At 43.2% G+C, this 25,619-nt stretch overlaps 1 pseudogene across 1 annotated transcript; it reads left to right on the top strand.

Moving 5' to 3' along the window:
- The first annotated feature begins 1,423 nt into the window (after positions 1-1,423).
- Positions 1,424-21,543, top strand: LOC120488944 (uncharacterized; annotated as a pseudogene). The gene is made up of 11 exons (XR_016168421.1): positions 1,424-9,620; positions 10,288-10,439; positions 16,298-16,522; positions 16,614-16,740; positions 16,893-17,188; positions 17,279-17,372; positions 17,460-17,576; positions 17,684-17,759; positions 17,834-18,091; positions 20,402-20,578; positions 20,662-21,543. The product of XR_016168421.1 is annotated as an uncharacterized LOC120488944 (transcript).
- The last annotated feature ends 4,076 nt before the right edge of the window (positions 21,544-25,619 follow it).

A 25,619-nucleotide genomic window follows, 5' to 3' on the forward strand; every position in this document is an offset into this window, starting at 1 on the left:
AGACTTCCAGACCCAAGAGTAAGTATGTCAGGTAAGGATTCTTCACGGTACAGAGTACTCTCGTTGGTGCACAGTAATGAAGCAGTGGATTAGAAGCTTACTCTTCCCCAGCGGTGCTGCAGACTTCCAGACTCAGACAGTAAGTATGGCGGGTAAGGATTCTTGACAGTACAGAGTACTCTCGTTGGTGCACAGTAATGAAGCAGTGGATTAGAAGCTTACTCTTCCCCAGCGGTGCTGCAGACTTCCAGACTCAGACAGTAAGTATGGCGGGTAAGGATTCTTGACAGTACAGAGTACTCTCGTTGGTGCACAGTAATGAAGCAGTGGATTAGAAGCTTACTCTTCCCCAGCGGTGCTGCAGACTTCCAGACTCAGACAGTCAGTATGGCGGGTAAGGATTCTTCACAGTACAGGGTACTCTCGTTGGTGCACGATAATAAAGCAGTGGATTAAAAGCTTACTGTTCCCCCAGCGGTGCTGCAGACTTCCAGACTCAGACAGTAAGTATGGCAGGTAAGGATTCTTCACAGTACAGAGTACTCTCGTTGGTGCACGATAATAAAGCAGTGGATTAAAAGCTTACTGTTCCCCCAGCGGTGCTGCAGACTTCCAGACTCAGACAGTAAGTATGGCAGGTAAGGATTCTTCACAGTACAGAGTACTCTCGTTGGTGTACGATAATAAAGCAGTGGATTAAAAGCTTACTTTTCCCCCAGCTGTGCTGCAGACTTCCAGACTCGGACAGTAAGTATGGCGGGTAAGGATTCTTCACAGTACAGAGTACTCTCGTTGGTGCACGATAATAAAACAGTGGATTAAAAGCTTACTTTTCCCCCAGCGGTGCTGCAGACTTCCAGACTCAGACAGTAAGTATGGCGGGTAAGGATTCTTCACAGTACAGAGTACTCTCGTTGGTGCACGATAATAAAGCAGTGGATTAAAAGCTTACTTTTCCCCCAGCGGTGCTGCAGACTTCCAGACTCAGACAGTAAGTATGGCGGGTAAGGATTCTTGACAGTACAGAGTACTCTCGTTGGTGCACGATAATAAAGCAGTGGATTAAAAGCTTACTTTTCCCCCAGCGGTGCTGCAGACTTCCAGGCTCAGACAGTAAGTATGGCGAGTAAGGATTCTTCACAGTACAGAGTACTCTCGTGGGTGCACGGTAATGAAGCAGTGGATTAAACGATTACTTTATCAGCGTTGCTGTATACTTCTGGGCTCAAACAGTAAGTAGAACAGGTGAGGATATTCACAGTACACAGTACTCTCTCTTCAGTTCACAATAGGGAGACAGTGAGTCATAAGGTTACTTTACCAGTGGTGCTGTATGCTTCTGGGCTCAAACAGCAAGTAGAACAGGTGGAGATCTTCACAGTACAAAGTATTCTTTCCTCAGTTCACAGTAGGGCGACAGTGGGTTAAACGATTACTTTACCAGCGATGCTGTGTGCTTCTGGTCTCAAACAGTAAGTAGAACAGGTGAGGATAGTCACAGTACACAGTACTCTCTCTTCAGTTCACAATAGGGAGACAGTGAGTCATAAGGTTACTTTACCAGCGATGCTGTGTGCTTCTGGGCTCAAACAGCAAGTAGAACAGGTGGGGATCTTCACAGTACAAAGTACTCTCTCCTCAGTTCACAGTAGGGCGACAGTGGGTTAAACGATTATTTTACCAGCGATGCTGCATGCTTCTGGGCTCAAACAGTAAGTAGAACAGGTGAAGACATTCACAGTACTCTCTCTTCAGTTCACTATATCACTCTGGGCTTCTGACGGGGGCAGATATAATATCCTTCCACGAACGTGTAAGCATGGATAGGGGCCACTTCTCAACAAAGACACAGCACACTTGTGTTCACTTCAATTCCACAGCCAAAAATCAATGTGTATCAATAAGGCAAAAGCACTGCAATTCACTCACACGATAGGGTTGGACAGAGGCCCCACTCCGTCCGTTGCGCTCGTTTACAGGGTTTTCACTTTTAATTCCTCCTCATCACACTCTGAAACACATAGCTTTTCCAACAGTCAGATCCACATTCACTGTATCCTCTTCAAGTGGTTCAAATGTTCATAGGATGAAAACAATTCACTTATCTTTCCTCTCTCCTTCCACAGCACAGATCCAGCCCTAGCTCGGTCCAGCAGTCTTCCCACAAACGATCAATCTGACCCAGCAAACTCGAATGGAAGCCTGTATCCAGCACTGCCCAGAGTCAACCCACTTTAATGTCTGCTCTTGTCAACCCTTTGGAATCTTGACACACTGTACACCCACCAACCGCACCGCAAACACTCTCTAAATGCTCCTTTTATATTGTGGCTTATGAAACAGGAAGCCTGTGTGAGCGCCGCTCCTCCCTCTCTCCCACCTGCCATGCATTAGCGCTAATCAGTACGGGCATGTTTCCATCACACCCGGAACCGTAGTGGAGTGTTGCACCCAATACGTTCCCCTAGGAAACTCGGGACTCTCAAGAAGGTTCCGTTTACTGAGCGATTTTGTCACCCGTGACATGTACTTCATAAGACTTTAACTTTGCCAGCTATATAAAAATCTAGCATTTCCTCACGTTTTACCATTGCTTTTGTCACGGGTGACAAAATCGCTCAGTAAACGGAACCTTCTTGAGAGTCCCGAGTTTCCTAGGGGAACGTATTGGGTGCAACACTTCACTACGGTTCCGGGTGTGATGGAAACATGCCCGTACTGATTAGCGCTAATGCACAGCAGGTGCGAGAGAGAGAGAGAAGCGGCACTCACACAGGTTTCCTGTTCGACGAGTCAAGATAAAAGCAGGGGGAAGACACAGACAGGGTCTTCCCCCGCTAAAAAACAGGAGAAAGGAAGAGACACCCGGTGAAGAGCAAGGGGGACGCCCGGTGAAGAGCAAGGGGGGCGCTCGGCGAAGAGCAAGGGGGGCGCTCGGCGGTGCGTGTGGGGAAAGGGGAGTTTTGAAGTGCTCCTGCTGGATACAAGCTTTCTCTGGAAAATCGCTGGGCTGTGGAGATCGCCCATTTGAGTTTGCTGGATCAGAGTGATCCTCTGTGGGAAGACTGCTGGACTGAGCTATTGACTGGATCTGTGCTGTGGAAGGAGAGAGAAAAGAAGATAAGTGAAGTGATTTTCTTCTGATGAACATTTTAACCGCTTGAAGAGGATACAGTGAATGTGGATCTGACTGTTGGAGGAGCTATGTGTTTCAGAGTATGTGTTTCAAAGCCAGAGCGTTCCTCCCCTCGACCTGTGACACTTTTTAGTGACAGTCGCAATGCACGGGACAGTGACAGTGATGGTCCTACAACACCCACTCCCTCCCTTCTTCTCACAGCTAGCCACGCCCATTTCAGTTGCATTTTTCAAATATATTTTGAGCTAGACTTGAGCTGAAAGAGGGGGGTTTCATGACCCTTTAAGGCAAGCTAAGCACCTACTCGGTCTGCTTGCTACTCTGAAGCAGCCATTCCCCACGTCATTAAACTGGCAGCTGGTTGATGTGTTAACCATTTGGGCTGTGAGTGCTTAATTTCCATAGTAACTTACTGTTCGATCCAGCCCCCAAAAAGGGAGGGGAACCTGATAACCCTCTGCTCAGACCCACAAATGCCAGCAAAAGAGGAATGGAGTGGTGGTGCAAGAAAAGGAGACAAATTCCAAATACCGTACAAACTGTGTTTTTATTTTTGTCACGGTAATAATGTAAATGATAAACAAATTTAAGGGAGAAAGGGGAGAGCTGGACGAACCAAAGAAATAAACAAAAATACCCCACCCCTAACCTACACTAATTATACACATCACCTATCTGGCACACAATCAAGGCGCCCTAACCAAAATTACAGATGGTGGTCCGCCCAGGTCTAACTGGTGTTTATAGACAGAAGTATGCCTATGGGTGATGTATACCCCGGGGTAGCTCTAAATTTACTCCCCCAACTCCCTATAAAACAAAGAACAAGAAAAGAGAAGTTAACACAAATAATAATAATAATAATAATTCACAAACAACAAACTCAGTCCTGCTGCTCAAGTTCCAAAAGTGGAACACAAAGCTAGTGTTACTAGCTAACAAATCAGATTACAACATTATCAAAAGCATTGTCAAATGTTCCAAATCTAATCTCAAAATAGACAACAATAAAGTTATCTACAACTCACAAGGTTTCCCAAAAAGGGATACCAACCACACCAGGAGCAGAGTGCAAAGCCCAGAGCAGAGAGAGAACAGATCTAAAACTAGGCTTTTTAAAGAGCCCAGCCAGCTGCAGCCACTGACGAGTAGGAGGAGTTCCAAGATCCAATCAGCCGTTGGACCACCAATCAGCTGCTGGAATGGTTACAGAAGCCATCTTACCTGTAAAGGCCAATTTATACTTCTGCGTCGAGGGTACGCCGTAGTGTACGGCGTTGGCTACGCACGTAGGCGACGCCGTTGTGAGCATTTATACTTCTGCGTTCAGGTCTTGGTTGCTCTGCAGTACTGCTCCGAAACGCTAGTTGGCGGCGGAGAGTTTTAATGTTCCACTGTGTTTAGATTCCTCGCGGCTAGGTTACTACGACTGAAAGAGAGCTGATCATGTTGGAATTGGAGCTTATTAAGGTGGAAAAACAGTTCACTTTAGTAAAATTACTAAAACTGAAAGGCAGAAATGAGAGAAGACTTCGGAGGAGATGAAACTTGTGGAAATCATAGACAGTGGTGGAAATGCGTGAGAAGGTACGTGCGGAAATGCGTAGGAGGAAATGCGATGCTACCAAGCCAACCAATCACCGATCTTGCGGTCCGCGTCGTCGCGACGTGTAGTTACATTTTTGAGGAGGTGCGCGTCAGGCGACGGCGAAGGGTACGCGGTATGGGACGCGTCTGTGCGTATGCTACGCCGTACCTACTGCGCGCACCCTACGCAGAAGTATAAATTGGCCTTAAGAAGAAAAACACAAGAACCACAAGCAATGCCAGAAAAGAAAATCACTATAATACGTAGTACGTACCCAGTTCTCTGGGGACGTAACACTTACAACAGAGATAAAAAACTTATTTTTGTTTAAAAGAACAAAAGGAAAGTACGTGCCTTTTTCAGCTTTCCTTTGGGGGACACTGGTTAAGTAGTCTCACAGCCATAGGCCTCGTCCACACGAAGCCAGAGCTTTCCCTATCCGATATTTTTTTTCCTCGTTCTAACAAAAAAGTCCGTCTCGAGGCGTCTCGAAAAATATCTGCGTCCACACAAAACCACTGAAACCGACTGAAAACGATGTAGTAGACATCCCAGACCAGTGTGTGGCGCTGTAATTCTGCCATAGAGATACACTAAAAATGCGAGAAGAAGACTTGCGCATAAAACTTTTCGAGCTGTAGGCAGTAAAATAAAAGGCTATGAAACAATATTACGCACAGTTGCTTATTTTCTTTTTTACCAAGAATTTTATTGAACAACCATAAATTCCCTGGTACAAAATAGGGAGTCATATTATTCGATTAGTTAGCGGACTCAAAAAGCTTGCCACAAAGAACCGGCAAAAGTAACGAATGTGTCAAATATAGACATTTTAATTATTTATCAATAAACTAATGTTTTCGGTGTCATTCTTGACTGAAAAGATGAAGTTGATGATGCTGACTCGCCACTTCGCAGTATTGTTTGGAGTAACGTAGGCTAATGCACTTCATACGGATTAGGCTATAAGAGAGAGTATCTGTTTCTGTTCGTTTTTAATTGTTGTTTGTCGATGTTGTTTAAACGTAGACATTTCAGAGTTCTATATATTTCTGAGTTTCGGTTCCTTTATAAGACGAGCTCCAGTTCACGAGCAATGCAAGTTATATTGCGCCGGGACGTCGATGTCCTGATTATATGCCTAGGCTATATGTGCTTCTTTTATTAAATCCAGGTAACTGCTTGATGAAACATTTATTAAAATAAAGGTACAATTTATATAAAAAAAAAAACGAAATTCACTTCAAATGAGGGCTTTATGCAAAACAAAATTAATGTGGTCAAAATTAGATCTACCGATATAGCTTATTGCGCATATGCACGCGGTTCACTTTTCATAATCAACATAGATTCAATAAAAAATAACATTTAAACATAAATATTAAACTAAATACATTTCTTTAATGGATATAACACACTTAACCTACAGAGAAATGTAATGTCGGAGTGGAACATTACAGGGGTGCGTTTTTTGAATAGCCAAAATAATCAAATAATTCCCATCGATCGTCAAAAATTATTTTTGCTTTAAATCCCCATCCCTGTCTTTATCAGACAACAGACAAGCAGCATACAAAAGATTGTATAGGCCTAAAAAAAGAAAAACACATTCAAGTAAATCAGAAGTTTCTGCCGCATTATATTATATTATATTATATTATTATACAAGCAGTTTGGCTGTTGTTGTTGTCTGACTAGTCGACACGTGGGGTGATGACATCATCGTTTCACAAAATATATGGATTGGCCGTCCACACGAAAACACAAGGGTGTCGTTTTCAGATTTATCCACCTTGGGACCCGGTTTCAAAAAATAGCGGTTTCACTCTCCCGAAATGCTGGCTCCGTGTGGACGAAACGCCAATACGATAAAAAATATATACGTGTACAGCGAAACGCGTCTTTGTGTGGACGGGGCCTTAAATGCTATGCTACAGCACTGGCCATTCATCAGTAATGGGATCAGTAATCAGGAATGTTTAGGTCATGCTGTAAACATAAAAAATGCCCTTCATAGTGACCGCAATAATGAATCAACCAAAAGTCACTTTTGTCACCTTCTCCTTTTGTCACCTTCTCCAATTACCAAATGTTGTTGAGATCTTTAACTATTTGGTGGGTCTGCTGGCACAGACAACTTGGATAGTCAGCTGTTGAAGTTATCAGCTGGACATATTTCTAAACCAATCTGTCACATTTTCAACAGATGTTTGATTAGTGGTGTGTGTCCAAAACTTTGGAAGGAGTGTAAGATAATTCCTTTACCCAAAGACACAAAATCAACTTTCTGTGGTCCAAATAGTAGGCCTATTAGCATCTTGCCTATTCTAAGTAAATTAGTGGAAAATATTGTATTTGAGCAAGTGCAAGATTACATTTCTATCAATGATTTGACTATGATGACAAATCAGATGATGTGAAGGCCTATAGCTATACAAAAGTTTTAGAGCATCTCTTGCAAGATTTGGGTACATTTATAGAACAGCATGGTGTCTTTGTTTCTCAGCTTGGTCAGTTTGTTAAAGTCCCCGTGAACCGGAAGTTGCAAACGATTTTTCTCCAGTGCTGTGACGTATTTCCAAGTGAAACGGAATATTGAACAGAGGGCAGGGTTTTACTCTAGTGCTCCTCCTCTCCATCTCTCGCTCATAGTAAACTAATGGTTTGAGGGGAGTGGTTAAGCGTTTCCCCACCCAAGCTGTGAAACCTACGTCATCAGAAAAAGAAACCGTTCCAGACCGGAAGTAACTTTTCAGATTTTGATTAAAGATTACTAAGGTAAAACATTTTTTAAATATATTTTTTACTTGCACGGATTAATTGTTCACCACAAGACTAGTAATATGCGCTAACAAAGTAAATAGGTTCAATGTTGATTTCACGGGGACTTTAAAGGTACTGTTCAGTGTGTAAGTGCTGACAATCTTGGAGCCCACGGAATAGGTGGGTTTGTTGAGAGTTTTTCTGGTGGCTCCATATACAGGTTTTGTACAGGAGGCAGATCAGAATTTCAGACTAAAGATGTAAAACCAGGTGCTTTCACACTCAGGACCAGAGACCTCCATGATGTTCATGTCCAGTCTGCTCAGGAAAATCCAACTATTTGCTGTGGTGTCAAAAAACAGTGTTTGAACAGACTGCCTTTCTCATTTTCATGTAAGCATTGGCTATCCTGATGGGCCTTAACAAATTGATCCAGACATTTCCATACAAATGGGGGGACAAAACCAATCGCCCCATCCAATATCACACTTATTCAAAACTAGCAACACTATAGGGGGCAATGCACATTAAAAAATTGGGCCTTACTCAGATTTCTTCCCTGATTGATTGGACACATTTTGCAAGAAGGTGAGCCAGCATGGCAGGTAATTATAGATCTTAAGGACATAGTTGAGTTGGTTGTGGCTCCTGTTCATACAGAGGAAACTATCTTGAAGGCAGAATCTATGATCACAGACTCCACTATATTGAACTCTTTCCAGACATCAAGCTCCTACCAAAACATCACTATTTTGAGCATTATCCACCGAAAGTGACACCGAAAGTGGAAACGCACTGGCCCCGGCACGCACTAGCACGGCGCGGCCCTGGCCAGACAGTGGAAATGTGGCTATTGTGAGGTTTTATTGTCCATAGTTGCTTATTTAAACACTTTATAAATGGCCTATTAGTATAATGCTTTCATCCAAATATATATATTTTTTATTTGGTTTATCCACTCACACACCAATGTAAAACATGCAAGAAAACTACCATCTATCTTGTTGGGGGCATGTAGGGGTTAGGCATCCTGTGATCTTAATTAGACAACCTGCTCCTTCCCTGTGTCACCATAACAACCACATTTGGCTAAATTGTGTCTCATTTTTCACCCCTGCTTCAGCATGACATCAACACTAGGGGGGAGCCCTTCATCACTTTATGTCCCCTTATTTCTCTGTCCATCTTTATTAAACACTTTCTGTGTTTTCTGTGTTTGTGGTGTTCAGGCAGCGGCGACCGAGGATGCAGAAATGGACCTAGAAACCACAGTCATGGGGATTTATGTGATCCGAAGTGATGGGGATCAGGAGCCTGAAGACGTTGGAGTTGTGATTGAATAATGAATTTGGATGGGCACAAGCTGAATGCAAAGATACAACAGTTGAATCTCAAGCTGTTTGCATAAGAGGACAAAACCATTGATGGGGGGATTAAAGGCCATCTTTCAATTAATTTTTTTTTTTAATTTATACAGAATCTTGTATGAAAATGTCAATTTAAAAAGACATACATAAGAATACATATGTTTTACAACACCCACAGGCAGAAATTAAGAAAAAAATGTACCTATTCTAAGCTAGGCTAAAAAAAAACGCCCTTTTCCAGAGAACGCGTCATATGACGCAAGGACAGGCAAACAAGTAGGCGTTACGGCCCTGGTTCTCAGTGTGGGTTTACGAAGTCTGAGAGGTAGTAACAGAAAATAGAGCTTGTATCGTTATAGTTGAGTTGGTTTGAATTGTCACAATGGTTAATTCTTGTGTTTGTTTTGGATGCAACCACTCTAACTTGTCTGGTCATCGGGTCCACCGATTTCCAAACAAGAAACACAAAGATTTTCGTGCTTGGGTACGTTTCGTCCAGGCAAAGAGAAGCAATTTTGCTGCCTCCTTGGTGACAAGACACACGGTGGTATGTGAAAAACACTTCACACCGGACAGCTACAACCAAGGAGATCTTATGGAATGTCACATGGGATTTTGACGAAGAGAGTGGGTTAGGCTGGCAAATGGAGCTGTGCCATCGGTGCATGCAAGTCCACCAGCAAAATCTGGCAGGAGTGAAGGGTCTAACGTTAACGTTAGCACTAGCAGAGAATCGGCGCGTCGAAAACGGGAGCTTTGCACGGTAAGTCTTATAATACCTTATATGTTGCGTCGAAATGTAGCCCTGCATGTAATTTCTGCAAATATATTTTTCTTGACGTTATAATTGATTAGCCTTGGCATGACTTTTGCTGACTGTACGTTAACTGTTCTGACTTGAGAAGTTAGCACCACGAAGGCACGCCGTCAGTTTACTCTTGTTACGTTTAATAATAGCAATACAAATAACGTTACGTGTTTTTTCCTGCGGGACAGGATAAGACACAAAATCAATGCATCTCTATTATTGTGCAGGAATAAATTTGCGGGCGGGAGTGTATCACATATGTTGCGGGAACGGGTTGTAATGGTCAGAAATTCGGCGGGCGGGAACGGGTGGTAATGGTCAGAAAAGTTCAGAAATTCGGCGGGTGGGAACAGGTGGTAATGGTCAGAAATTCGGCGGGCAGGAACGGGTGGTAATGGTCAGAAATTCGGTGGGCGGGAACGGGTGGTAATGGTCAGAAATTCGGCGGGCGGGAGCGCAGGACTGAAGTTACCTCCTGACACTTATTTTATTGAGTTAATAAGATGCAGCTAGAGACTACTTTGAAAAGATTAGCAGTCTTTTAAATAATACATGAAAAGGGGATTTTCATGAAATGACTACATTTTTAAAGTTCAAAGTTGTAATTTTGGTCTGTTTTCAGATTTTGGGAGAGAATGTTGCCAGCAAAGACAGGGCGGGTGCAACTGCCACTTCAGATCCTGAAGATGATGGAGATGGAGACATTTCTACAATGGACCCTGAGCCAGTAGTGGTCCATCGTGGATCACATAAGATGTTTACATCGTTCATTAGGTATTTAGCTTACATCTAGTTTTCACCATACATGCCATATACAATCACAAATAAGGATTACATGTCAAAATTGTTCATGATCTCCATGGTTACTATTTTGTAATTTACACTTTTCAGACAGTAAACATTACAAATTATGAACTTTATAATGTTAGAAAAATATATTTTGTACTGGGTTGCGTTAGATGCATGTACAAACCCAATTCCATAAAAGTTGGGACACTGTAAAAATTGTGAATAAAAACAGAATGCAATGATGTGGAAGTTTCAAATTTCAATATTTTATTTAGAATACAACATAGATGACATATCAAATGTTTAAACTGAAAAATGCATAATTTTAAGGGAAAAATAAGTTGATTTTAAATTTCATGGCATCAACACATCTCAAAAAAGTTGGGACAAGGCCATTTTTACCACTGTGTGGCATCCCCTCTTCTTTTAATAACAGTCTGCAAACGTCTGGGGACTGAGGAGACAAGTTGCTCAAGTTTAGGAATAGGAATGTTGTCCCATTCTTGTCTAATAAAGGCTTCTAGCTGCTCAACTGTCTTAGGTCTTCTTTGTTGCATCTTCCTCTTTATGATGCGCCAAATGTTTTCTATGGGTGAAAGATCTGGACTGCAGGCTGGCCATTTCAGTACCCGGATCCTTCTTCTACGCAGCCATGATGTTGTAATTTATGCAGTATGTGGTTTGGCATTGTCTTGTTGGAAAATACAAGGTCTTCCCTGAAAGAGACGATGTCTGGATGGGAGCATATGTTGTTCTAGAACTTGGATATACCTTTCAGGATTGATGGTGCCTTTCCAGATGTGTAAGCTGCCCATGCCACACGCACTCATGCAACCCCATACCGTCAGAGATGTAGGCTTCTGAATGAGCGCTGATAACAACTTGGGTTGTCCTTGTCCTCTTTAGTCCGGATGACATGGCGTGCCAGTTTTCCAAAAAGAACTTAAAATTTTGATTCGTCTGACCACAGAACAGTTTTCCACTTTGCTAGAGTCCACTTTAAATGAGCCTTGGCCCAGAGAAAATGCCTGCGCTTCTGGTTCCCGTTTAGATATGGCTTCTTTATTGACCTATAGAGCTTTAGCCGGCAACGGTGAAATATTCTTGAGCCCATGTTGCGATTTCCATTACAGTAGTGTCACGTCTACCTAGCTCACAGTAGCAGTGACATAGGGGAGACCACACCGTTCAGTGTTTCCTCTAGGATTTTTTCAAGCTGTGGGGGCAGGCCCATGGGGCGTGGCCCACGGGTGATATTCCCTTAGGCCACGCCCCCTTGTCTCCCCAAAGTATTATAAGCGATCATGCGCATCCCGTGTGCAGAACGATGCACTTGAAGCAACACCAAGTCACAGCACGCAACGCTTCACATTGAAAAGAACATAGCGAAGGGATGATATCTATAATCTATGCTTAGTAGGGCTGCACGATTTGGGAAAAATGTCATATTGCCATTATTGAACCAATATTGCAATTGCGATTTGCGACTCCAATATAATAAAATGGTTTCATGAGTCCAACTTGCTTGGTTCTAAAGTAAAATGCACACACAGATTAATGTTTATTTCTCAACTCAAACTAAAAACAACAACAACAATAAATGATTGATAACACCTATAATGATCAATAAACCATCAACCAAACCAACATTACAGTGATTCCATCATTACAATTGAAAGCTATCAACTTTTTAAAAAATTATTAGGCTTAAAAAAATATATATAACAGCTTTTAAATTAAGTGAACTTCAAACAATCCCGACATAAACCCATAATAAAAAACATATTTACCTGTGCCCTTCCTGTCTTAACAGGTACAGAAATTGAATAAAGTTATCAAACAGTCTGCGCTGCCTGAATCATAAATTATATATAGAATAATCCTTATTAAAGCTACAAAAGTTCTTTAGTCAAGATCAGTGAGTAATTTTCTAATTTCCCTAATGTTCTTTTAACTTTACTGACAGAACGCTTTATTCGCTGCTGGCCCTTTAAGAGCACCCGTTGCCGAGACGCGCATCTCACACGCGCCTCATAGCACAACTCTTTTCATCCATAGACTTTTCTTATGTTATGAAGATACTAGACAAAACGACATTTTGGCATAATTGTGTGTGCTATTGTTCGTTCAAGCTCGAACGAGAACTGTTTATTCTGGCACGCGGTCAGTGCATGCGCATTATGCGAGTCTCATCTATTCTAATCTAGGGCACTCACAGGCAGCTTTTCACTTCTTGTCGTGCAAAATGCGAAAAGGCATTTGCACAAGAGGGGGATCTTGTAACACTAGTCAAAGGATGACAAAAAAGAAGAGATTTTTTCATATAAAATCGCGGCATTTTGCGTTATATAATTGCATAGGTTTGAGATCGCTATTACGACTGTGATATGATTAATCGTGCAGCACTAATGCTTAGTGTATTCTAAAGGGCAATAAACTCCACTCCAGCAAGATAGTCATTTTATGCAAATCACAGACCTTTATGCTTTATCTACAAAATAAAGTATAATATTGGGAACATTGATCTTGAAGAGAGTGTCGTCGTGTTACTGTCGCAACCGAACGCGACGCGCGCGAATGCTGAATGCATGGAGAATGACTGAGGCGAGATGACTTTCCGTTAACTTTAACTTAGAGACTAAAATATTAATTTTGCCACACATTATGCTATTGAATGACTTTAGAAGTCTTGGAAGATAGTGTGAAAACTTGATTGTGCTTTACAAAGTTTTTTGTGCCTTTAGTGGGGCTTAACAAAATAACACAATATGCAGAATGTCAGAGGTCACTGAAAAGCTGCAGCCGTGGCGGGAGGATTTTAAGTGTGGCGGCCCGCCACGGGAGAATGAATGTAGCGGAAACACTGCCGTTTGTAAAGTTAAATCAAAAAATAGTTTATTTAAACATTAAATGCTGAAATGAAATCATAATTCAAATCAAGAAATGCATTAAGTCAGTGTATGAGAAACAAGAGAAAACTAATCAAAATGTAGTGCAGATCAGTAAAGTGTAAACTATGTGTAATGCAAACAAAGCAAAAGAAAATATGGTGGAGTTGCTGCCTGCCTGGCAGCCCGAACAAAGCCGAGACGCACAGCACAGAGCAGACCAAACAACTGGCTGGAGATGCTTTTAAACAGTCCCTCCAATCAGCTGCTGTCTGGTGGACCGGAAACAAACAGCTTCCTCTTCAGGCTGGGAGTAGAAGACCGGCCCAACATCTTCTGTTCATGGTGAAGTGAGCACACCTAACACAGCAAAGTCAGGCATGACATCACTCCCCCCACAAAACAGACTCTGTAATTTTAACTTCTACTCATCACTCCCATTTTCCATAATCAATACTAAAAATAAAAACCCAATAACAAATTGTATCAAAAAACTTTAACTAAACCCATTACCCTTTTAACCAGTACCACAAAAGACTAATGTTAAATTTAACCCCACTCTATTTTACCCAACTCTTCAATACAACAGCCACTACAAAAAATACATCAAACCCCCCCCCCCCCCCCCCCCGATCCCCTCCCACCCTCTTCCTTCCCACTCAGCAAATCCTGGTGCCTGGACAGCAATTTAAGAATGGAAAGACCGGAGACAAGAGAAAAGAACCAGAGACTGGAGAAAAGATAGACACCTCTTAACAGTCATCAAGACCCCGTGACAAGGCATCAGCCATAACGTTCTCGGACCCCTTGATGTGTCTAATAGTTAGATTATAAGGCTGTAGAAACAAAGCATAAGGCGCTGGTTCGCATTCTGAAGAGAAGAGAGGAACGTAAGAGGATTGTGATCAGAAAAGACCACCACAGGGTGTAACCCTCCACCAACATAAACATCAAAATGTTGGAGTGCCCAAATAAGGGCCAGTGCCTCCTTTTCGATTGTCGAATAGTTAAATTGATGACAATTAAACTTCCGAGAAAAATAGGAAACTGGTCTATCTATTCCGTTGTCATCTCTTTGAAGGAGAACAGCACCTGCCCCTACCTGGCTGGCATCCACTTGTAACTGGAAAGGCTCCTCAAGCCTAGGAGCAGCCAAAATAGGTGCAGAACTCAGAAGAGACTTGGCGTTTTCAAATGCGTGTTGACAATCAGCAGTCCAATTGAATTTAACTGAACCCTTCAACAGGTTAGTTAATGGGGCAACGACAGATGAAAAATTGCAACAGAAGTTCCTGTAATACCCTATCATACCAAGGAAGCGCATCAATTCTTTCTTAGTGACCGGACGTGGGAATTTGTCAATGGCCAGGACTTTTGTTCTCACTGGGCGAACGTTGCCCTGTCCTACCACCTTTCCCAAATACACTACCGTAGCCCGTGCAAACTCGCACTTTGCCAAGTTTACAGTAAGGTTTGCAGCCACCAACCGTTCAAATAATGAACGTATACGGGCAAGGTGGACCTCCCAGGTGTCTGAGTAGCAGACCACATCATCAATATACACAGCGCACCCCTCCAGTCCTGCAACAACTCGATTCATGAGCCGCTGGAAACTGGAAGGAGCGTTTCGCAAACCAAAAGCCATCCTCGTATAAGAATACAGTCCTGACGGCGTAATAAAAGCAGAGATCTCTTGTGCCCTAGGAGTAAGAGGAACTTGATAGTAACCTTTAAGCAAGTCGAATTTGCTCACATAACGAGCCGCACCAACTTGATCAATACAATCCTCTATCCTAGGCAATGGATACGAATCTGGTTTCGTTACACCATTCACTTTTCTGTAATCCGTGCAAAATCTGTATGTATGATCAGGTTTTTTATCCCGGTCGAGCCCCCATATGTCACGTCTACCTAGCTCACAGTAGTAGTGACATAGGGGAGACCACACCGTTTGTAAAGTTAAATCAAAAAATAGTTTATTTAAACATTAAATGATGAAATGAAATCATAATTCAAATCAAGAAATGCATTAAGTCAGTGTATGAGAAACAAGAGAAAACTAATCAAAATGTAGTGCAGATCAGTAAAGTGTAAACTATGTGTAATGCAAACAAAGCAAACTGCCTGGTGCCTGGCAGCCCGAACAAAGCCGAGACGCACAGCACAGAGCAGACCAAACAACTGGCAGGAGATGCTTTTAAACAGTCCCTCCCATCAGCTGCTGTCTGGTGGACCGGAAACAAACAGCTCCCTCTTCAGGCTGGGAGTAGAAGACCGGCCCAACATCTTCTGTTCATGGTGAAGTGAGCACACCTAACACAGCAAAGTCAGGCATGACAGTAGCATTCCTGTGTGTGATGCAGTGCCGTCTAAGGGCCCGAAGATCACGGGCATTCAGTATGGTTTTCCGGCCTTGACCCTTATGCACAGAGATTGTTCCAGATTCTCTGAATCTTTGGATGATATTATGCACTGTTGATGATGATAACTTCAAACTCTTTGCAATTTTTCTCTGAGAAACTCCTTTCTGATATTGCTCCACTATTTTTTGCCTCAGCATTGGGGGAATTGGTGATCCTCTGCCCATCTTGACTTCTGAGAGACACTGCCACTCTGAGAGGCTCTTTTTATACCTCCAGCTCTTTTTCCTCCAGCTATTCCTTATATGTACATTTAACTTTTCTGGCCTCTTATTGCTACCTGTCCCAACCTTTTTGGAATTTGTAGCTCTCATGAAATCCAAAAGGAGCCAATATTTGGCATGGCAATTCAAAATGTCTCACTTTCAACATTTGATATGTCATCTATGTTGTATTCTAAATATAATATTGAAATTTGAAACTTCCACAACATTGCATTCTGTTTTTATTCACAATTTGTACAGTGTCCCAACTTTTATGGAATTGGGTTTGTACAATGGTGAACCATTACTTAGATTAATCTCTTTCATTTAAGCTGTTCTGGTAAAGCCTCAGATGGTAGATATGGGGACTCAAACCGAAAGGTTTGAGCATTGCAGATCAACTCCACTGGCCAGTCCTGAACAAAGTAATGATGAATGGTCATTTTCTGATATATCATCAACCATTCTGGGGATATGTCATGGAGTCCAGGGGAGGAGATGTTGAGTGAGTCGTCTGAGGATGAACCAGAAGAGCTGGAATCTCTCAGTGACCCGAAGTAAAAACCTTTTTATTAATGGAAACTGTTTCTGGTTGTGTATCAAAAATGTCAGTCAGAATTAATGTGTTTTTCCTTTTCTTGTTTTCAGTGCTGTTGACAAGTTCATTGTTTGCCAGAGGCAGTTGCTGTCCTTGTTCACGGTTTGCCCTGCATGCTGTGGGGAAACCCATGGACACATAATGCACCCGGAAGGAACCTTCATAAAAGTTAAGCAGGTAATGTCTTAATTGTCAACTGTCTGTGAGGAGCTGAATTATTGATTGTGAATGTACAGTATGTACATTAATAATTTGTGTCTTAACTATACAGGCATTTCACTGCCTCATCTTAAAGCTGCTTGAGTCTTGAATCTTCTCTCATCTTTCAGGCCTGCGGAACTTGTGGTTATGAGCGTTACTGGCAAAACCAAGAAAAGGTGCATCGAAACATGCCTGCCTGCAACCTTTTACTCAGCGGTGCCATCCACTTCTCAGGTTGCATGGCTACTCAGACCATCAGGATGCTAAAGCTGTTTGGACTGCAGTGCATAAGTCCCGGCACTTTTTTCCGCCATCAGCGCTATTACACTATCCCTACTATCGTGCAGGCCTGGAGGAATGAGCAGAGGGGGATCATCAGGAAGTTGAAGGAGACTGGAGGTGGATTGATCCTGTCTGGTGACTGCAGATAGAATGATCCAGCTCATGTCACTGATGTAGAACAGGCCAGTGTGTTTTTGCATTAACCTCTAAATGTAACTGTTTTTGACGTTCTTAGATCAGATTCTCCTGGACACTGTGCCAAATATGGTAGCTACTCCTTGATTGAGGATCGAATTAACAAAGTTTTGGATGTTCAACTTGTCCAAGTAAGTTGATGTCACACAGAAATCTTGTGTCTGATTTAGTTACTGATATTACTGATACTGTTCAGTAATAATCAATTGGTTTTACAGAGCTCAGAAGTCCCAAGCAGCTCTTGGTGTGAGCTAGAGGGTCTAAAGCGGAGTATGCAGTTCCTGATGGACCAAGACATGCAAGTGTCTGCTCTGATAACAGACAGAAATCGGCAGGTAATGATGCTAGGAGAGATCTAAAGCTGAACAGTATTGACATGCACATGATCACTCAAAATAAATTCTAAATTATATAAAATCAATTTGTGTGTTCTTTGTTTTAGGTGGCCAAGTGGGTACGTGAGAAAATGTGTTCAGAAGGAACAACGCATTTCTTTGACGTCTGGCATATTGGGAAAAGTATGTATTGTGATGTTGGTAGTTCTATATAACAGATTAGTTTTGTGTAATTAGTTTGCTCTGCTCTGGAACAGGTGTACAGAAAGCACTGGATGCTGCTGCAAAAGAGAGGGACTGTGAGGATCTGAAGCTGTGGAGGCCAGCCATTATCAACCATCTCTACTGGACCGCTGCTTCCACCCCTACAGGAGATCCAGATGAGATGCAGGCAAAATGGCAGAGTATGATAAATCATGTACAGGACATACATGAACACAGCACTCCTGCATTTACCAGCTGCGCACATCCACCGTTGGAAGGAGAGGCAAGAAACAAGGAGTGGCTTGAACCAGGTACAACATAGTAGCCTATGTTAAAAGATGTCAAATGTTTTGAAGCTAAACTTTTTTCAGTGCTTGTTAAGTTTAGTTTGGTTTTATCAATATGTAACCCATAGCTGCCAACTCTCACGCATTGGCCGTGAGACACCCGCATTTGATTGGTTTCACACGCTCACACGCCACACCCCTGATTTTCTCACGTATTTTAGCTCTTTTACTGTCTTCCCATGTTAGTATTTCCCGTAAAATATCTCGTATTTTTACACTCTGATTGTGTGAGACGTACAAGCTCGGACAGATTCGGCTCGAAGTCGATCGTCCTCGGATGCGGTTCCGCGCGCGCTGTAACACAAGCTTTGCACACAGCTCGAAGTGAGGTCTTGCCGGTCTTGCGCATCCAACGCGTCATTTTTACCGCGCTCGTGCAGACGCATCGAGTATAAACAAGGCTTTACTCCATGTCAGCGCGCGCAGAGACCTCAAGGTGCAGAGACCTCTCCCAATCATCTCCAGGCAGCAGAAGCAGCCTCCCCGTTTCCCTCGTAAGCTGATCGTAGTATTTAAAGGTGCCATCTGGAACTAAAAATCAAAAAATATTCCATATTCCATAACAGATGGGGGCAGTATACCTCCAGAAAATGTGTTGTGCCGCTGCCGCACGCACTCACGTCTTCAAACAACACAAACGAGCGCTGTTTTGCTCTCTTTCTCCGCATATTATTCAAATCATTTGACACGATAGTAAAAGGTCGGAAGACCGCAGTTTCACGTGGAGCATTTGGAGATTTTTAGAGATCAGAGACTAAATGAACAACATCTCAACACTAAATGATGAAGACCGACTCATAGACGCCTGTCTCAAAAACAAGCTGTTGCATTTCGACGATATGGGAAAATAAAAGCCTGCAGGCTATTTTTTTAAGTTCACGGTATTCGTTTTGTTCATATTACACTTTTATTGTTAGTTTGAATTAATTTGACAGACAGCATTCGCTGATGTTGATCAACCTAGCGAAATTCAGAGCTGCCAGCTCTCACGAATTCACCGTGAGACACATGCAATTAACACTTAGCAAGCAGGTTAGTTAAGCTCTCAGATTCTGTCAATTTTATTATGCAATTCAAACAATAAATACCGTTTTGGCGCTTGTACATGTTACACCAGAGATCCCTAGCGCACGTGAACCGATCATCTCTACTAGCTAATGGAAAAAGGACATGAACTCTGTTGAAAGATACAGTATGCTACAACTTACCAAAATGTATTCCTCATGCATAATGTCAACCAATCATTTTTTGAACTCTTCCCTGAACTGAAATGTAGTAATGGGCTGTATTTCCACACGACTGACATCAGGTTCAAGTACACACACAAGCCGGCGCGAGCGCGACTCACTCGTGTACTGCAGTTTGGCTGGTGGTAATGTTGCCCGGCCGCATACCGCCTCCCATGGCCGGAACTGGTATTACGACACCTGCCGGGCCGGGGCTAGTCATTTAGCATGCTAATTTAGGTTTATATCTCGGCAGCACTATAACTTATCAGTTTTTTAATTACATCATTGCACTTATTTCTTCTCATTCTTTTGATGCGTGTAGCTCATTTTTTGGATATTTTTACCTCAATTATTACATATGGCACCTTTAAACATTCTCTATGGTATTTTTTTAATGACACAGTGCTCTTTCTCACACATATGTGGGCTAGTTCTAAACTCTTTAGACTTTTTGAATAGTGCTTTATTTTTAAAGTTTGTGAGTAAGAATCGTGAGGAAAAAAACACCTTATTTTGGGGATGGTTCCCGGGAAATCTCCCTTTGATGTTGACAGCTATGGGTCGGTCAACTGCCTGAAAGATGAGTTTATCTATTGATCTATCTGTTGTGTTGGGCCACTAGTAATACCGCAAATTAGTTACAAATCTCCCGTGATAAATATAATATTATGTATAAATATATGTACGTACATGTATGTACATGTGTATATATTTATATATATATATAAAAATATACACAGTACACAAACATATATTATGTAAACACAAACTTTAATTTAGGATGCGATTAATCGTTGCCCAGTACAAAAAAAAATAAAAAATTCAGGATATTGCAATACTTTTGTAGCAGGTAAATGATGATGAAATGAATATGGCTAAAAACTAATGCAGTCTTGTATAGCAGCCCAAAGTGTTATTGATTGATAACAGCATTACATATATTTGGCAAAAAAATAATTGCAAAGTTGAGTCATTGTCTTAGACCCATTTGAACTGAAAACATTAATGTCATGTATTTCTGTTGCATTTCACTGCATTGGGTTAGCTTTGGATTATCTACTTATCTCCTACAGACTTCTCTTGGCAGCCCTACATTACAATAGTAATGGCAACAGAGATGTAGCTTAAACCAGTGAGGGTGAGGCACACTATGCCGTTCGCTACCCGCGGTTTCGGAAAGGTGGCTGGGTAGTCCACCCCATCAAGGAGAAACCATCTTACAGTTAGTAGTTTTACTTAGTATCTCAATATCTTTTATGTGAGTCAACCATGTTATTAAATATGTTCTAAACATCTCTCCTCAAGGATACGCAACAAAACTTATGGTCTCTCTGGTAGAGGAATACTCCAAGTCACCACAGGCCCTACAAGAAAGCAGTGCTGTCTTGTCCTCTGCTGCCCCGCCCCCCCTCACCAATTCCCTCCAGAAGGTTCCCAAGGATGAGGCAGTCAGCCTCCATCTCGCACGACACTCGCGTTTTAACACGTAATAAAAGATAACTTAGACCAATACAGTTTGTTTCACTTTGAATTTATTAATCGTCTTCCAAGTGGGGCCACTGGAATCCTTTGTATGTTTGTCCCTCCTCTGCAAACTGCCTCCTTATTGCTGACACAACACATGAAGGTATGGCTTTCCTAATGTCCCGGCCTAGTATTCCATACGCCCAACGGACAACCTGCCTGTATGCTGTGTATTGGAACTGCCTGTGGTGGAGGTTGGGACCTAATTACATTTTGATCATACCATGTTTTCATAGTAAACAATTCCAATGGTAAATGTTTTTAATGTCCTGTTGGCTGATATTCTACTGTACTACACAACACCAAAGTTGTTTTTATATTAAGTATATGGAAACCACTGAGACTGAGTTTAAAAACCTGCTTAACAGGATTTACTATTTTGGTGTAGAAAAGCTGGTTCTTTAAATTGCAGTGAAAAATCATTTTTGCTCAAAACATACTCTGGCCTGCTGGCTTGGAGAGGGCCATGCTCCTGTCTGAAGTTCAAGTATGCTATCTGCAGGACAAAAGGATTCAAACAGGATGCTTCAAACCCTGGATGGAGTGTGAGGCAGGTAATATCTTCTGGGGGATCTAGGTTTTGGACAAGGGACCAATAAGCGTCGACCTCCCTACAGCACATACTCTCCACTGCTGATGGCATAGCCTCACATCTACCACACAAGCACCTGTTAAACAAAATGTGCCAAGATAAACACATATTTATCTGCATGCCTTACACCCAGTCCACGTGACAATAAAAGATCCTTGTAACAATGATTATATAATATAATCATTGTTACAAGGATCTTTTATTGTTCATGTAATACAATTTATATTTACATGAACATCATTATTATTATACCTTTATTTAACCAGGAAGTCCCATTGAGATTCAGAATCTCTTTTACAAGAGAGACCTGGCCATGGTAGCAGCCAAAACACAACACATACATAGATAATAAACACCATATTATACATAATAAAAGTTAAATTTTCATGATAAAAGAAGTTAAGAACACAATTAAGTTAAGTTAAGAACATAATGATACTCAAGAAAAACAAGAACATGTCTCCATCACAACACTCTTTACAGTAGTTTTAAATTCATTAATGGACATAAGGGTTTCTAACTTTAGCTCTTTTTGTAGATTATTCCACCCCCAAGGTGCTAAATAAGAGAAAGCAGTTCTTCCCAATTCGGTTGCAACTCGTGGCACGTTAAAAAGCAACCACTTCGAGGAGCGTAGCGGATAGGTACCGGAGCAGACAGAGAGGAGGTTACAGAGGTACAGTGAAAGTTTGCCAAGTATAGCTTTATAAATAAAGATATACCAGTGCTGTTGTCGACGAATTTTAAGTGATGTCCAACCAACTAAATCATAAAGAATGCAGTGATGGGTGAGGGACTTTGTATTTGTTATGAATCGTAGTGATGCATGGTAAACTGAATCTACATGGCGCAAGATGGAAGATGCAGCATGCATGTACAATATTTCTCCATAATCAATTACAGACAGAAAAGTAGCTTCCACAAGTTTCTTCTTAGCACTAAAAGTAAAACAAGATTTGTTTCTAAAATAGAAGCCAAGCTTGACTTTAAGTTTCTTGACTAAAACAGAAATATGTTCATTAAAGGAAAGCTTTTCATCTATCCATATCCCCAAGTATTTGTATGAAGACACTCTCTCAATTGATTTCCGATCTAAGGACAAGAGGCCACAGTTGTCAGGTAGTTGTGTTCGAGCTTTTGAGACATGTGAATGAATGAATGTGGACATGGTGAATGAATAAAACTTCATGAGATTTAACTAGAGAGTGCGGTTCTTTTTCTTTACATCAAGCTTTTGAGAAGACCATCCCTTACGAAAAATAATTGCAGTACAATGAAGTACAACTGCAGTAAAACTGCAGTTTAAAGCAGTATAACTGCAGTACAATGAAGTACAACTGTAGAATTGCAGTATTAACGAAGTATAACTGCAGTATAGATACAATGTGACTGTAGTACATTGAAGTGCAACTGCAGTAAAACCACAGTACAAAAAGTACAACTTCAGAATAGTGAAGTAAAACTGCAGTACAACTGTAGATTTGCAGTATTAACAAAGTATAACTGCAGTATAGATACAATGTGACTGCAGTACAACTGTAGATTTGCCGTATTAACGAAGTATAACTGCAGTATAGATATAATGTGACTGCAGTACAACTGTAGATTTGCCGTATTAACGAAGTATAACTGCAGTAAAGATATAATGTGACTGCAGTACAACTGTAGATTTGCAGTATTAACGAAGTATAACTGCAGTATAGATACAATGTGACTGTAGTACATTGAAGTGCAACTGCAGTAAAACCACAGTACAAAAAGTACAACTTCAGAATAGTGAAGTAAAACTGCAGTACAACTGTAGATTTGCAGTATTAACAAAGTATAACTGCAGTATAGATACAATGTGACTGCAGTACAACTGTAGATTTGCCGTATTAACGAAGTATAACTGCAGTATAGATATAATGTGACTGCAGTACAACTGTAGATTTGCCGTATTAACGAAGTATAACTGCAGTAAAGATATTGTTATGAACTGCTCCGAGACTGGGAGATGTAGATCCAAATGCAGCTTTAATATAAGAATAGTCGTACAGGCAGGGTCGAGAATCAGCAGACAGGACAATGGAGAATACACAATGGGAATCCAAGAAGCAGGCAGAGGTCAGGGCAGGCAGCAATAATCAAAATCCAAGAACAATCCAAAAGTCAAAAAAACCAGAAAACAAACACAGAAAATGCTCAGAAATGCAGACAAACAGTACAACAAGACTTCGCAAACACTGAATGTGAACACAAGGTATATATAGACACACTAACAGGATGAGACACAGGTGAATGCAATCAGTGAATGAGGTACAGGTGAATGTGATCAGTGATGAGTCCGGGCAGTGAGTTCTGGGAAATGTAGTTGTGAGGGAAACATGAACATCTGGTGTGGAGTGCCCTCTGGTGACTCTCAAGGGCACTCCACCTGGTGACCGTTACATAGCCCCCCCCCAAAGAGCGGCTTCCAGACGCTCCAAAAACAGTTCAGGAGGGAGGTGGAGCGGAGGCGGATCCGGGGGAGGGATGGAGGGCCAGGCCTGTGGAGCAGAATAGGGCCTGGAAACTAGGACGGAAGACCAGGCTGTGCAGGCGGCCAGGGCGGAGCAGGCTCCTCGGGCGGCCACGGCGGTGAAGACCCCTCGGGCGGCCACGGCGGTGAAGACCCCTCGGGCGGCCACGGCGGTGAAGACCCCTCGGGCGGCCTGGGCGGTGATGCCCTCTCAGGACCAGACACCGGCTCGGGACCAGACACCAGCTCAGGAACAGACACCGGCTCAGGAACAGACACTAGAACAGAAATTGTCACAAACACAGAAACAAACTCAGGAACAGACACTGGGTCGGCCATCTTGTCCGGAGACACTGGGTCGGCCATCTTGTCCGGAGACACTGGGTCGGCCATCTTGTCCGGAGACACTGGGTCGGCCATCTTGTCCGGAGACACTGGGTCGGCCATCTTGTCCGGAGACACTGGGTCGGCCATCTTGTCCGGAGACACTGGCTTGGAGGCGGCCATCTTGTCCGGAGACACTGGCATGGAGGCGGCCATCTTGGCAGTAGACACTGGCTTGGAGGCGGCCATCTTGTCCGTAGACACTGGCTTGGAGGCGGCCATCTTGTCCGTAGACACTGGCATGGAGGCGGCCATCTTGTCCGTAGACACTGGCTTGGAGGCGGCCATCTTGTCCGTAGACACTGGCTTGGAGGCGGCCATCTTGTCTTTAGACACTGGCTTGGCAGAAGTGACGTGGAGCGTCTCTGGCTCGGCAGAAGTGACGTGGAGCGTCTCTGGCTCGGCAGAAGTGACGTGGAGCGTCTCTGGCTCGGCAGAAGTGACGTGAACAATCTCTGAATTTGCAGAAGTACATTGAAGAGTCTCTGAGTCGGCCATCTTGTCCATAGACACTGGCTCGGCAGAAGTGACGTGAAGCGTCTCTGGCTCGGCAGAAGTGACGTGAAGCGTCTCTGGCTCGGCAGAAGTGACGTGAACAGGCTCAGACTCGGCAGGGCTGACATGGAACTCTGGCTGGGCTTTCTCGGCGGGACGAGACTCTGGCTGGGCTGTCTCGGCGGGACGAGACTCTGGCTGGGCTGTCTCGGCGGGACGAGACTCTGGCTGGGCTGTCTCGGCGGGACGAGACTCTGGCTGGGCTGTCTCGGCGGGACGAGACTCTGGCTGGGCTGTCTCGGCGGGACGAGACTCTGGCTGGGCTGTCTCGGCGGGACGAGACTCTGGCTGGGCTGTCTCGGCGGGACGAGACTCTGGCTGGGCTGTCTCGGCGGGACGAGACTCTGGCTGGGCTGTCTCGGCGGGACGAGACTCTGGCTGGGCTGTCTCGGCGGGACGAGACTCTGGCTGGGCTGTCTCGGCGGGACGAGACTCTGGCTGGGCTGTCTCGGCGGGACGAGACTCTGGCTGGGCTGTCTCGGCGGGACGAGACTCTGGCTGGGCTGTCTCGGCGGGACGAGACTTTGGCTGGGCTGTCTCGGCGGGACGAGACACTGGCTGGGCTGTCTCGGATGGACGAGACTTTGGCTGGGCTGTCTCGGCGGGACGAGACTTTGGCTGGGCTGTCTCAGCGGGACGAGACACTGGCTGGGCTGTCTCGGCGGGACGAGACTCTGGCTGGGCTGTCTCGGCGGGACGAGACTCTGG

This window comes from Pimephales promelas, chromosome 5 (assembly GCF_988280905.1).
Source record: "Pimephales promelas chromosome 5, fPimPro1.hap1.1, whole genome shotgun sequence".
NCBI lineage: Eukaryota > Metazoa > Chordata > Actinopteri > Cypriniformes > Leuciscidae > Pimephales > Pimephales promelas.